This window comes from Pseudophryne corroboree, chromosome 1 (assembly GCF_028390025.1).
Source record: "Pseudophryne corroboree isolate aPseCor3 chromosome 1, aPseCor3.hap2, whole genome shotgun sequence".
NCBI lineage: Eukaryota > Metazoa > Chordata > Amphibia > Anura > Myobatrachidae > Pseudophryne > Pseudophryne corroboree.
The window spans coordinates 201,441,159-201,455,888 of record NC_086444.1 but is presented as its reverse complement, the minus strand read 5'-3'; the positions used below and the strand labels follow the sequence as shown (position 1 = coordinate 201,455,888).

At 43.8% G+C, this 14,730-nt stretch overlaps 1 protein-coding gene across 1 annotated transcript in view; it reads left to right on the top strand.

The window, feature by feature from the left end:
* KIAA0825 (KIAA0825 ortholog) overlaps positions 1-14,730 on the top strand; it is a 712,480-nt gene that overhangs the window by 162,801 nt on the left and 534,949 nt on the right. The window lies entirely within an intron of this gene.

Here is a 14,730-nt window from a genome sequence, read left to right as displayed (position 1 = left end):
TCCTACTCTACACCCCAATGTCATTCCCTGTGGAGCCCAGTGTACCCCACAGCAGAAAGATTCTTTAGCTGTCAATGGGATAAAAAAAACCAAGAGAGTGCCACCTTTCAGAGGTACTAGGTACTCAGATTTCAGGAGCCAGAGCAATCCACTGACAAGAATATAAAACTGCATACCAGGCGTGTGGGGCTGGAGCAAGGACCAGCTGCTGGAAGGCTGATATCTATGGTTCTGGGCATACTGTATTAGAGACAAACTGCCAGTGTCCACCGAAAGGGGAGAGTCACAGCTTTTGGAGTGTACCCTCAGAAAAACTCTTAAGTCAGACAGAACCCGGGATATCTGACTGGGAAGATCAGTTAACAGGCTTGGATGGGGACCACAGCTTTGAAGTTGAATATTTCCAGTACCACAGGGCCGATTTTTAAAGAACTGGTACCCCTGGAAAAAGGGGACCCTCAGCTATCAGCCTAGGGCCCTTATAGTCCTGGGGCCCTTGGGCAACTGCCCATTGAGCCCATACGAAGATGGCCCTGGTAAAGACAGTGATGCCTGTAAAAGTGGCAGCGACATAATGTGATTGATGCTAGAAACAGCAAATGACAAGTTAGATAGTGGGATGAGCAGGGTCCCTCAGCAGCACAGAGTGGCATACGTAATGCTGCTTTTAAACTGACGCAGAAAGATTGTGGTGTTGTACACCTCTCCATGTGTATCAAAGTTTATACCGCCAACTTATTAGCTTTTGTTTGGACTCAAAAATATAAGCATGCACCAACTATTTTATTATATTGAGGCCACAGAGTTCCACATGGCAGTGACTGACAGGTCAAAAGCAGGTCCGCTATCAAGGGGGTAAACTTTTAAGACACCTGGCCTGTCTAAGGGTACTTGCATTGATGATCCCATCTGATATGGTTTTATCCTTCATTCACCACTAGGAGATCATCTGTGCCATTAGTTTGCCTCCAATCCTGAGTTATTTATATAATGTGTGGCCGGAGACTCTGCCCATGTAGCCAAGATGGTGGCTGTGGCACTGAAGGGGTCAAATGAACAAACAACGCTGGACACCAATTTCAAACAACCTACCAGGACCAGTGTAGTGTAAAAAGAAAAAAGATGTTTAATAAACAGTCCTCTGCCCCAGTATACAAATGCGTAAAAATGTTACAGTATGTTTAAAAGTGTATAAAAAGTATTTTACTAGAAAGCTTTGCAGCTGTGTTGCAGCACCTTGGTGTGTGAAGCCAGGTGACAGGGGTGGTCATTCCGAGTTGATCGCTCGCTAGCATTTTTTAGCAGCCATGCAAACGCTATGCCGCCGCCCACTGGGAGTGTATTTTAGCTTAGCAGAAGTGCGAACGAAGAGATCGCAGAGCAGCTACAAAATATTTTTGTGCAGTTTCTGAGTAGCTTCAAACCTACTCAGCGCTTGCAATCACTTCAGACCATTCAGTTCCTGATCTGACGTCACAAACATGCCCTGCGTTCGCCAGCCACGCCTGCGTTTTTCCTGGTACGCCTGCGTTTTTCCGAACACTCCCTGAAAACGGTCAGTTGACACCCAGAAACGCCCTCTTCCTGTCAGTCACTCTGCGGCTGCCAGTGCGACTGAAAAGCATCGCTAGCCCCTGTGTAAAACTACATCATTCGTTGTTAAAGTACGCCGCGCATGTGCATTGCGCAGCATACGCATGCGCAGAAGTGCCATTTTTTTTGCTTCATTGCTGCACAGCGAACGAATGCAGCTAGCGAACAACTCGGAATGACCACCAGTATACAAAATGTGCATAGATTTTACGGTGTGTTAATGTTTTGAGATGTGTAGGTGGATAAAATAAGTTAAAAATGCATTTTCGGAATGTGTTTCAAAGGTATTTTGTTTTGGGATAGATTGTTCTTCAGTCATTCTCACAAGTAGGACGTGTTAATGTTAGTGACTGTATCCTGGGATCAGCAAAGGCAATGTTAATTTAAAGCACTTTATTTGAAATGCACATTAGGGGTTCTCCTGTGTGCTTCTGTGTAACATGTACAGCATGTATATTTGAGGAAGTCATATGCCAATTCCATTATTGATACTTCGATTCTCGGTGGTAAATATATTAATGAAACGGAAATTGATCATATGTATTTATATTCTGGGAGAAAGTTGCCTGATTTATAAACTAGTCTTATAGGTTTATGGGCAGGATTACAATCTGCCCATATACTGTACCTATAAGGGGTGGTATTCATGTGACCGGCGGTCTGCTGACCGACAGTCACATGACGTCCTCCACCATCCCGCTGGCTCAGTATCCCGATGGTCGGCATGCCGACCAACAGGGACTATTTCCACTCGCGGGTGTCCACGACACCCATAGAGTGGAAATAGAACCCGTGGCGAGCGCAGGTCGCCACCGAGCCCGCAGCGTGGCGAGCGAAGCGAGCCCGCAAGGGGCTTGCTGCTCTCGCCCCTCCCCGCCGGGATCCCGGCGTCGGTATGCTGCCGGGATCCCGGCGTCGGTAAGCTGACCGGCGGTCAGGAGACCGCCGGTCAGCCATACTACACCCCCTATAAGCCCTTAATACTATATAAAGGGCTGATGTGGCTCTATAAAAAAGGGTATCATCTGAACATCAGGAAGGATTGTTCTTTTCAGACATTTGTATGCTCGATTGTCCCATGCACCTTTAGCAAGGAACTTTTCTCTTTAAAGACATATGAGCAATAAACAACTTGCCTTAAGACACCTGCATCTGCTTGTGTACTGTGAACACTGGAGTATTCACAGGGGTCCATTCTCCGACTGTCCTGGTTGAGCCCAGTGTCACCAAGCTGAAATCCTCTGCCATCTACCCAGTACAGAATGGTTCACAGTTAGGGACCAGTAGGAATTAGCTAGCACTATACAGGAGGTGTTGCAGAACCATGTCCTCACATACCCAGAAGTAGGCAGTTACAGGTGCCGGTGGTACTAGTCTGTGTGTGTCGAGTGTTACCAGGCGCCGGTGAAGGAGCCTGGTGGTAGCAGCAAGTTACCCGCCCTCTACACAGTGGGAGGAGTCAGTAACAGGGGGTCACTGAAAGTTAGATGGAATTCCTAGGAGTGGTGGAGTAAGCACACTAAGTTTACTCAGGTACGAGTATCCATCACTATGTAATTAGTGTCAAAAATCTGTGATTGCCTGGCGGATCGATGTCATCTGGTCACCCAATGCATTTTTGGTCTCCAGACAAATGGCTGCCATTTATACAACTCAGTTTGTAATAAAGATGGGTGTAATAAGATGGAAGTAAATTCACCTGGCACTGCTGTGCTTCAGATTTTATATAGCAACTGCCCCTCAGCAGACTGAAAAAGCCTAAAGTTCAATTTATATTCCAGAAATTGGTACTTTACTGATTGACTTGTTTTCCTGCATATTAGGCTAATTCAACCTCTGCTATATACAGTAGTGTCAGTGTATCTGTCTCATGTTTGATTGTGGCATGTGAGAGGTTAGGGACACAGAGGTTCAGTGGGGTCCTGGATGTACTGTATCTACTGTTAGCAGCCCTGGACAGAAGCTTGCTATATAATTCACACTGCTCCAGTATCAGATTCCCTTTGTTTTGCTGACACATTGGGACAATATAGAGCTGGTACTATCCACTCTTCCTAACACCTCCAGAGCTTGTATCATCCCTGAACCACAACAATCTGCCTGCCCTCATGGTAATAGATATAATATTCTTAGTGAATCCCATTCAGACTTGTCTATTTCTTCACATATGTTTACACTGCAGTGTATGTATCAGTGTAAGAATGGTTATTGCATTCAGTTCCCAAACTGTAACTATAATGTAGGAAAGCTGAGCTGTAATCTTTTGGCTCATTATGACCTTAGGCAAGTCACTTAATTTCCCAGTGCCTCAGGGTGCAAAGAAAAGATTCTAAGCCCTACAGGCATTAAGTCATTTTTACTGAAGGATAGAGATAAAACCCTTTCAATAAATAATAGTTCTAAAGTAAATGTGAGGGAAAAAAAGAAAATTTAAATGGCTATTTTCTGCAGCTAGGTGATAGGATGATTCTAAAACATGGACTCAAAACAAGGATATCTAGATCTGTGATTATGATTAAGTCATCTTATTAACAGCTTTTAAAAATAAGTGCCATATAGTTTTTGGGGTTCGGTCTGTGTGTCCGGCGACGAGATGCCGGCGGTCACAATACAGACGGCAGCATCTTTAAAATCCCAGCAGGGGCTAGGTAAGTATGCTATCCCCTCTTCCCTAACCCCCCCCCTCTTAGTTTCTAATCATAATCTTCCCCAGGTGGTGCCTAACCCTAACCCCCCCCCCTCCCCGCAGCCTAACCCTGACCCGATGGGTGGCATCTAAACCCAACCCCCGCCCATTGACCCTATCCTGTCAGGATTCTGGTGTTGGCATGCTGCCTGGTATCGGGATTCCAGTATCAGTAGTCCGACTGCCGGGATCCCGACAGCCGATATCCTTAACCACATTCCAGTTTTTGTTGCCAGGTACCACAGGACACCATATATATGTATAGGGAATAGAAATGGAGCTACCCAGTAACCCGGTGGCGAATAACAAAACCTATAGGGGGAGATTTTTAGTGCAGGGGTGTACTAAGAGAGGAGGGGGCCCATGTGCAGTCTCCAGCCGGGCCCCATCCTCTTTAACTGGCAGAGCAGTAGACTCTGAGCACTTGGGTCACTAGAAGACCCTAGAGCTGTCTCAGAGTCTAGTGCTCATGTTCAGGTCTCCGAGAAAATGTTGCAGTGGCCATTTTCTTGGTGATTTTCCTACTGTGCATACAAGAAAGTCTGAAAAAAATTTGTGATTTGTGCAGTTCTGCTGCTACCAACACAGGACTCCAGAGGGGTAAGTACTGAAAAAATGGGTGCAGGGTATGGACCCAGGGGCGTGTGCACCACACCCCCTATACCCATTATAGATACGCCTCTTACTTGGTGTTCCAGTAATCAAGTTTTCTTTGCAGGATCCCAAGTCTCACAATAAACAGCACTCCCTGCCAATAATTATCAGGGTGACTGCTCTTCCTTATATATCCAAACGGTGAAGTTGGTTCAGTAAAGTATGAAAAGAGGTTTGTGAAAGACGCCGTAAAGTGCAATGTTCAAATACAGGCTGGATAAAATGTTCCCCGCATGACAATTTTAAATTATGTGCACCAGAATATAGGATATTAGCAAATTCATCTTGGATTGGTATCTTCAAGGATACTGTAGTTCGCTCGTTATACTCCAATACACAGATATCCAGAGTTCCAGTTACTTCAGGTAAAGTAACTACAGGAAAAAAAAAACGATTAAAGCTTATCTGTTATTTCAATGCAGATCATGCATGATATTGCATGCATAGTCATTTGGTGAGGAGTGGTACTGCAGGCTGTACCAACTAGGTCTTCCTCAGGGGTGTACTTGGTCTGCAACATAGGTTGTACTTATTACAGGTGAAACAAAATCCCTGATAAGCTGTGACTTGCACCGGCTTTTTGGGGTTAATTGAATAGCCCCTGGCAACTCAGGGCCTAGTTCAGAGTTGATCGCAGCAGCAAATTTGTTAGCAGTTGGGCAAAACCATGTGCACTGCAGGGGGGAAGGGGCAGATATAACATGTGCAGAGAGAGTTAGATTTGGGTGTACATTACATCCCCTTATATATGCTACACTGTATGCCCCTACATGCTATATTACATCACTGCACTACATCATTACACTACATCACTACACTACATGCCCCTGTATACTACACTACATACCCTATGTGCAATGTAGCATATGTGGGGATGTAGTGTAGTGATGTAGTGTAACATCACTACATTACACCCCCCCTATATGCTACACTGTATGCCCCTACATGCTACATTACATTACACCACTGCACTACATGCCCCTATATACTACATTACACCACTACACTACATACCCAATATGCTACACTACATCACTACACTACATCCTCCTACATGCTTCTGAATTTCTAATTATTTTTAAATAAACATTTCAATGTCAGCGTTAATATATACTGCGGATACAAGGCGCGTCATATTACCATATACAATAAAAGTGCGCACTAGGGCCCTCATTCCGAGTTGTTCGCTCGGTATTTTTCATCGCATCGCAGTGAAAATCCGCTTAGTACGCATGCGCAATGTTCGCACTGCGACTGCGCCAAGTAACTTTACTATGAAGAAAGTATTTTTACTCGCGGCTTTTTCTTCGCTCCGGCGATCGTAATGTGATTGACAGGAAATGGGTGTTACTGGGCGGAAACACGGCGTTTCAGGGGCGTGTGGCTGAAAACGCTACCGTTTCCGGAAAAAACGCAGGAGTGGCCGGAGAAACGGTGGGAGTGCCTGGGCGAACGCTGGGTGTGTTTGTGACGTCAACCAGGAACGACAAGCACTGAAATGATCGCACAGGCAGAGTAAGTCAGGAGCTACTCTGAAACTGCTAAGTAGTTAGTAATCGCAATATTGCGAATACATCGGTCGCAATTTTAAGAAGCTAAGATTCACTCCCAGTAGGCGGCGGCTTAGCGTGTGTAACTCTGCTAAATTCGCCTTGCGACCGATCAACTCGGAATGAGGGCCTATATCCCTTAAGAGAAAGCAAGCAGTCACACACATTGTATTACTGAGGTCCAACACTCAGAGATGTATATATTTGATATTAAAAGGGTATGCATACAAAATTACATATGTACAGTATATCATTAGGTATAACATGTATACATATGGTTACAGAGTTACAGTTATAAAAGAAGCAGTTGTAGTTACATATGAATTGGTTACAGCCAGTATACATATGATACAATACATATAATACCTTTGAGAAAGTCACGTGGAGCGTGACGAAACCGGTTAGGACTCCTCAATTCTTTTTTACCTACTGGACTTCTACGCTCTGCCTAACAAGCATTTTGCATGACAAGCACTTTCATCTATACTAAGACCGACATTGGCCTTGCAGCCCCTGCAGTGGCATATTATTCTCTGCACGCCGCAGCTGACATCAAGGCCTGCTGAGCAGCATTGGCAACTCAGTCTCCATAGTGGCTCCTTCATACTTCCAGCAGCTTCTCCGTGTAGGACTCCGCCCGGTGCAAGCTTTGCACTCTCCCTCCCAGTGACAGCAACGTGGTGGTCAACGCAGGATAATCTAACCGAGGATGCTCGGTTAGAAACCATCCCACGGGAGAGGTAATTTTGACTTTATCTGACATCGGAGCATTTCTACATAAAGGAGCTCCATTAATAGATTCATGGGACTGCAGTTACCAGTTTAAAACTTATGAATTACTCCACATTCTAACAATTCATTCATATCCATCCAGGATACGATACTGTTTCTACTTGTTGGATACAAATGTTGCATATTGTTACTGCTCACACCACAAGTGCTTGTTTTATCTGATATCCAGTACAGGGTATTTTACTATTTTCCTTATAAGGTTTAAGTCCAGACTATATGTTTTTATTGTATGAAATTCCTTTTATTGTCATATTACATTTTTCTTTATAATTTATCTCAGCATACGTCAGCTTTTGTTCATGTTTCCAAATTCATTGCGCAGCTGAGTTCTTTTTTCTATCTAGTTTCCTTCAATTAGGCAAATACACAGTGCCTACACAGCAGCGCATTGAAATTGGGGAATTTTTTTATAGAACAATTTATTACGAGGCGCTTTCAGCAGTTTTTGTTTGTTTTAGACATCCAGTAATATCTGGCACCGTACCTGCTGCTGCTTGTGCATCTGTGAGATTCCAAGTGATATCTGAGACAGTGTTTGCTGCTGCTTACGCATATGTGGGAAATCCAGTGGTGAGCTTACATCATCTTTGTGACACTTCTTCCCTTCTCTCTACCGGGTCATACTGTTCCGATGACCCTGCTTATGGAAAAATATGTAGCCAAAATGACGCAGGTGACCAAAGGCTCCCAAAATAAAAATAAAACGTCTTCTAAAGACAAGGATAAAGATACCTATTCGGATCACTCTCTTTCCCCCGCATCTCAAGGCCGGGGAGATTCTACAGATGGGCTGGCTGTGACTGACACATTCAGTCCTTCCTCTGTTCAACGAGCTAAAGAAATCTCGGACATTATTTTGCCTCTTCTAGATGCTAAATTGGCTCCATTGATAAGCTGCTGCTTAACTAACTCAACACACCAAGCGCCTTGTGGAGGCTGAAGATCGCATTTCCACTTTGGAAGATGACCATCATGAGGCTGTATCGCAATTGCAAACTCATGACGCCACCCTTGCAGCTTTAACCAATAAAATTGAAGATCTGGAAAATAGCAATCTGAGGAACAACCTACACTTCATTGGTCTTCCGGAATCGGTCCGCCCCAAAGATCTCATGGATCTGGTTTCTCGCTAGGTCCCTGAGACTCTGGGTCTTCCTTCTTCTCCTACATCATAATTGGTGGAAAGAGCACATCACCTCGGTCCTGACAAACTGTCATCTCAACAACGCCCTAGACCGGTGATCTTAAAGCTCTTGAATTATTTAGATAAGGTGAAAATCATGGAGGCTTACCGCAAGTCCAGCAACCTTTGCAATGAAGATTCCAAACTGCTTCTTTTTCATTTCAAGTTTCTTCACGATGCAGGGAATTCTCTCTGGTGTGTAAAGAACTTTTTTCCAAAAATATTCGATTTGCCCTCCTTTACCCTGCTAAGATGAGGATCTTTCATGCCGTCAAGCCTCACTAGTTTGAGACTCCTGATATTGCCCACAATTTCCTAAGCTCTTTGTCCTCATCCTCCTCGGATTCACTCATGGACTATGCCGATTGTCTGAACATGGTTTGATAAGTATTGATTAGTCTAACCTCCTTTTTCTCCTTTTAAATGGATGACATAATGTTAGGTTTTTTTGTTTCTGTTTTTGCTGTTGCTACTGTGGCGGGGAATCTCCCCCGATATATTGTGTATGCCTAAGTGGAGAAAAATCCTCTATCAATTTTTCCTGCCTATTCCCCACTATCCTTCTCTTACTGGTCTTAATAACATTTTACTTATATTGCGATGGTTCCTAGAACTGTCATTTAGGGTTCAATAAAATTTTTAATTTTTGGACAGGTGGCAATTGTTATATGCTATAGTTGCACTTACACATATTGTAATGTGTCTTGTTTTTCTGGTTTACTTTATGTTTTTCTCTTTGCTGGTTATTTTTGGTCCCTCCCCTGCTCGCTGGGACAGGTGGATGGACGCTTCCTTATGACTTCCCCTTCCATGCTCCATCAGACTAGGTGTTGGATGATGTTGAGGCCTTCTGATTCTGCAGTTGTTACAGACAAATCGAAGACTTCTCTTAAACTGGTCTCTTGGAATGTGAAAGGGTTGAACACCCCAATTAAGAAAAAGAAAATTTGAACCATCTCAAAAAATTTCGCCCCGATGTGGTGTTTTTACAAGAGATTCATTGGAGGCTCACAGACCCGAACATACTGTAGTGTGGGATAACTGGATTGGTGGTTATAAATGTGCCTCTTATACAACGAAAACCAGGGGAGTACTGCTCTTATTTAATAAAACTTTGCATGATGATATTCAGGATAAATGGATTGATCCTGATGGGAGATTTCTATTTTTGAAGGTGGATATTGAACGGGAACGGTTCACCCTAGCATGTGTACGCCCCCACAGGGCTGAATGTGGCCTTTTTTTCTACCCTCTTTGTTAACCTACAAGAATGGATGGAAGGTTCCTTATTTTTGGGGGGTGATCTAAATGTAGTCTTTGACGCTTCTCTCGATGTGTCAGGCTGGATTAAGTAGTTCCGCTCCACCCACTTTATTATTATTGTTAGACTCATTACAACTTATAGACCCCTGGAGGTTCTTACATCCTGACTCTAGGGAATACACTTTTTCTCTCATCCGCATAATGTATTCTCTCGTTTAGATTATTGGTTGCTCTCTGGTTCATTGATTCACAGAGTTGCAGAATCAACCATAGCTGACATCCTCTTCTGATCATGCCCCCATTACCCTTACACTTACCTTATCGACGCCTCATCCATACTCTCATAACTGGCACTTTCCAGATTACCTAGCCTCCTCTGAAGACTTTAAACTTTACTTAACCCAATCTTTTCTTAATTATGCCCAGGATAATAGTGTCCATACGGATAATATAAATCTTTTTTGGCAGGCTTTGATTTAGTATCTGGGTTTAAAATTAATTATTCAAAAACCAAAGCTTTGGCCTTTTTCCCCTCTGCCAAAACTGATTGGGTAACTTTGTTCCCCTTCCACTGTGCGTCAGATGATAATATCACCTATCTCGATATAAAAATCCCTAATCATCCCTCAAAACTATACACCTTAAAATTTTCCCTGCTTCTTGCTAGGACTTATACTGATTTCTCTAAATGGGCTCACCTCCCTCTGACATACACTTGCCGTTGTCATTTATATAAAATTATTACCTTTCCACGGTTTTTATATGTATCGCAGATGCTCCCGTTAATCCCGCCTAAGGATGCATTCACCCAACTGAAAAAAGCACTGACCAAGTTTATTTGGGCAGGTAAAAGGCCAAGGGTCTCGCTATTTAAATTACAACAACCAAGGACCCTGGGTGGTCTCAATTTGCCATGTTTACATACTTATGCAATGGCGGCAAACTATAGAGTTGCTTTGGACTGTATTAGTGGACGCAATGCATATGCAAATCAACCCCTAGGACAGGTTTTCATACTGAACTGGGAGCTGGTCTCCTTACTACATACCACACCCCACTCCATGCCTGATTTTGTAAAAGATAATGTCATGTTGTCTTCTACCTGTATGGCGTGGAGATCGGTGTGCTCCAAATTGAAATTGTCGAGGTAAACTTCTTTATTCATGACCCTTTGGGGTAATCCCAATATTGAACCACATAATACCTCTCCGATATTCTATACATGGTACAAAGGAGGTCTAAAATATGTCCACCATTTTTTACGTAAAGATGGTTTAGTCTTGCTCACACACTTGCAGTTACTGGAGCGTTTTCCATCTTTGACGATCCCCTTATTTCCCTTCTTACGAGCAAGTAGCTATGTACAAAAAGTTCTCTCCACTCTGACTGAGATAGATAGGACCAACACTTTACATAGAGCGTTACACCATGATCCCAATGGTCTCTTCTCCACTGCTTTATACACGCCCAATCACGTCCTTTACTTAATTTGGAATCTGGGGATATTGGTTTGTTAAGATGGAAGTCAGAATTCCCGGACCTTACACTGAAATTCATTTTGGATGCCACTATGACTCTAGATAAAATATTGGTCTCGATCTCCTATACGGAGATGCACCAAACATTTTTACATAGGGCTTATTTCACTCCTAAATTGAAATTTCTAACTGGAGACGCCCCAAATTCTAATTGTTTTAAATGCGGCATGCCGGAAGCAGACGTAGTTCATTGCTTGTGGTCCTGTCCGAAAGTACAGGCCCTATGGCAGCCACTACAACTGTATATATCGAATGAATTGAAAATTCAATTCACTATTACTAAACTCTGGGCATTTTGGGGTATTTACCCTAAGACCTCCTTTCCAGTGCTATCTAAAGGTAATCGTTCTTTACTTGTCAAACTTGCTGCGGCAGCAAAAAAAACCCTATACTCTCCCAATGGATCTCCCCGAATCCCGTACCCATTGCACTACTCTACCCCAGAATTTCATTTTTATTTCACTTAGATTGGACCGACACCACACTTCAGAAAGAAAAACTGACAGAGAAATATTTTGACACGTGGCTCCCATACGTTCATACTTTGTCCCCGTCACTTAAAGAGACCTTACGGAAATGTTTTCAAAGAACTGATTGGTACAATCTAGTAGTGTTAGACTCTGGTGTTCCGTTCTAATCTGCCCCTGGATAAGGGGTATCATTTCTCCTCAAGGATCTGGTCTGAATATATTGCCTTATGTTTTACCTTGTTCATGCCCATTCATTTTCTTATGTTGTATTGTTTTTCCCTTGACTGATTACTGTAATATTTTACAAGACAACCCCGTTTCTGTCCTGTATACAGTATCTGTGCAGCTTATGTGTATTGATTGTATTGATTTTGCCTGTCAATAAAACTTTAAAAAAAAATATAATATAAGATATATCTTAAGATCTGTGAGTGGCTACATCCAGGAGCATTCTGTCATTGACAATAACTTCAGATCTTCCCTGCAGCAGGGAAGATCAGAAGCTCCGACCAACGACCAGGAGGACCGCGCATCGTGATCATTATTGTTCACAGACACTGAACGATCTGCGTTATTATAAATGATTTGTAGTTCCGATCCCTCAGTAGGGAGAGCCTCCTCCCCATGCTGCTCTGTCCTGGTGGGGGTCCCAGTCGGCAGATGCTTGGGTGCATTCGTCCCTGATGGATAGGAGTATTCGATGGGTCGGCGGCCTTCCTGCTGTCTCCGGTCACTGAGTGCCGCCATGCTGGGTTCAGTCAGCTGGCCACTAAGCCACCAATGGGAGCTGTTACTCTGATTACCTGACCGCAGCGGCCAGTCATTGCATAGCCTATGGTATAAATATGATCCAAAGACACAGCTCTGTGTCTGAGCTTTGTTGTTGTGACTAGTTTCCAGACTCCCCGCCCTGTTCCGTCCATGTTCTCCAGCTTCTGCAATACCTGTTCCAGCCCAATGCCAGTCTGTGCAATACCGGTTCCAGCTTGGTTCCAGTCTATGCGAATACCGGTTCCAGTCTGGTCCCATTTTCTGCAAACACCAATTCCAGTCTGGTCCCCAGGGTGCAAGTAATGGCTTCAGTCTGATCCCAGTTTCTATTAACACCAGTTCCAGTCTGGTCCCCATGGTGCAAGTACCGGTTCCAGCCCAGTTCCAGTTTCTGCAAGCACTGGCTCCAGTCCAGTTCCTGTGGTGCAAGTACTGGTTCCAAACCCAGTCCTAATTTCTGCAAGCACCAGTTCCAGTCCAGTACCCGTGTTGCAAGTACTGGTTCCAGTCCGGTCTCCATGGTACAAGTACCGGTTCCAGCCCAGTCCCAGTTTCTGCAAATATGGCTCCAGTCTGGTCCCTGAGGTGCTAGTACCGGTTCCAGCTGGGCCTCAGCCTCTGCAAACACTGGTTCCAACCAGTCCCATTCCATGCACATACCAGTTTCAGTCCGGTCCCTATTGATTAAAAGTTATCGAAGCAGTGCAAGTTCTTGTTCTCATCTGGCTCTAGTCAAGAACCTAAACAAGCTCAAGATCTTATATCACTGAGGCGGTTGCTCACTCCTGTGTAACGCCTACTCCTCAGTCTTATGAAGAAGAACTATATTCGCCCATCTTTACTTTGAGTACCACATATCCAAGATGAGCAGGCATCTAGACCTCCTCCAGAGATCCCAGTAGCTCCAGTCCTGAAACACAGGAGAGTCTGTAATCAGTGAAGTGCAGCTGACAGCAGCTCTGAGTCCCTTTAGTATCTCCATGCTCTCTGTATTTTATGAAAAGCTTTTCTGTACTTCATTGTTTCTGTACTATATTATGTTCATTCTATCTGTTAAGCACCTTGAGTCCTATTGGAGAAAGAGCGCTATATAAATAAAATTATTATTATCATTATAATTATTATCATAGGAAAAGCTTTAAGTGAGAGGAGAATGGAATCCAAGCACTGCTGACATACATGAATTACAAAGAACACCTGTAGCGTGAGGAGCTGAAGCTTAGCAGTGTAGATGCACAGGAATCGCAAATTTAGCTGCTAATTGCAGGAAGGAATCCCAGTAATACTGAGACACAGGAAATTCAGGTGTAGACTGCAGATTTGTTGCAGACCAGGAACCAGGAAAGCAGCAATGACTTGTTGATTTGTCAGTGTGCTGATAAAAAGAAAGGGTTTAAATAAGAGCTGCAGGTCTTAAATTGGCTGTCAGTTAGCCTAGGTATGCAAAACATTGAATGCCACCTCTCCTCCTAACTGATTAAATTCTGCTACTCCTACTGTATCTCCAAGATTGTGCCTGTGCTGCTCCTTACCACTGGAACTGTCTCCTTCCTATCAACCTCTCAACCTCACTACAAAACTTCCACTTCTTTATTAAAGCCTTCCTGCTCTCATACTAAAGCACTGTTCCTTCCAGTGCCCTTTAGATTGTAAGCTCTCACATGCAGAGCTGTCTTCCCTTATGTGCTTTTCCTTCCATCACCTTTACTATCCGCTTTTCACCACTGCCTCTACAATGGACCCAAACATTTGGGTTCTGCTGACCTGCTGATGCAGAAACATTTATAAACCTTGTTCATACGGTTTCTGTTTATGTACTTTGTAAGGTGCTGTGAACCCCTTGTGGTACCATATAGAAAATAATAATAGTAATAATTAAAAAAAAAATGGGAGTGACCAATGCCTTTGCACTAGAGATTTATTAGTGCATCACAGCCCCAGTTTCAGAAGCACTACACTAAGTAGGGCAAACTATAATGTATAAATATCCATATCCAAGCCCAAATCTGTAGATTTGGGACTATATCATACCGCTCACCCGCGGCACGACTGGCAGTGTGCTGTGGTGAGCCAGGGTGCCACAAGGCACAGTTTGGGAGTCATGTATACAGTAGCGGATCTTGCCACGGGCAATCAGGACTTTTGCCCAGGGTGCCACCTTCCGGAGGACGCCGCACCATGGCAAGATCCGCTACTGTTTGGCAGTGCCCCCCGCTGTGAAGGGAACTAG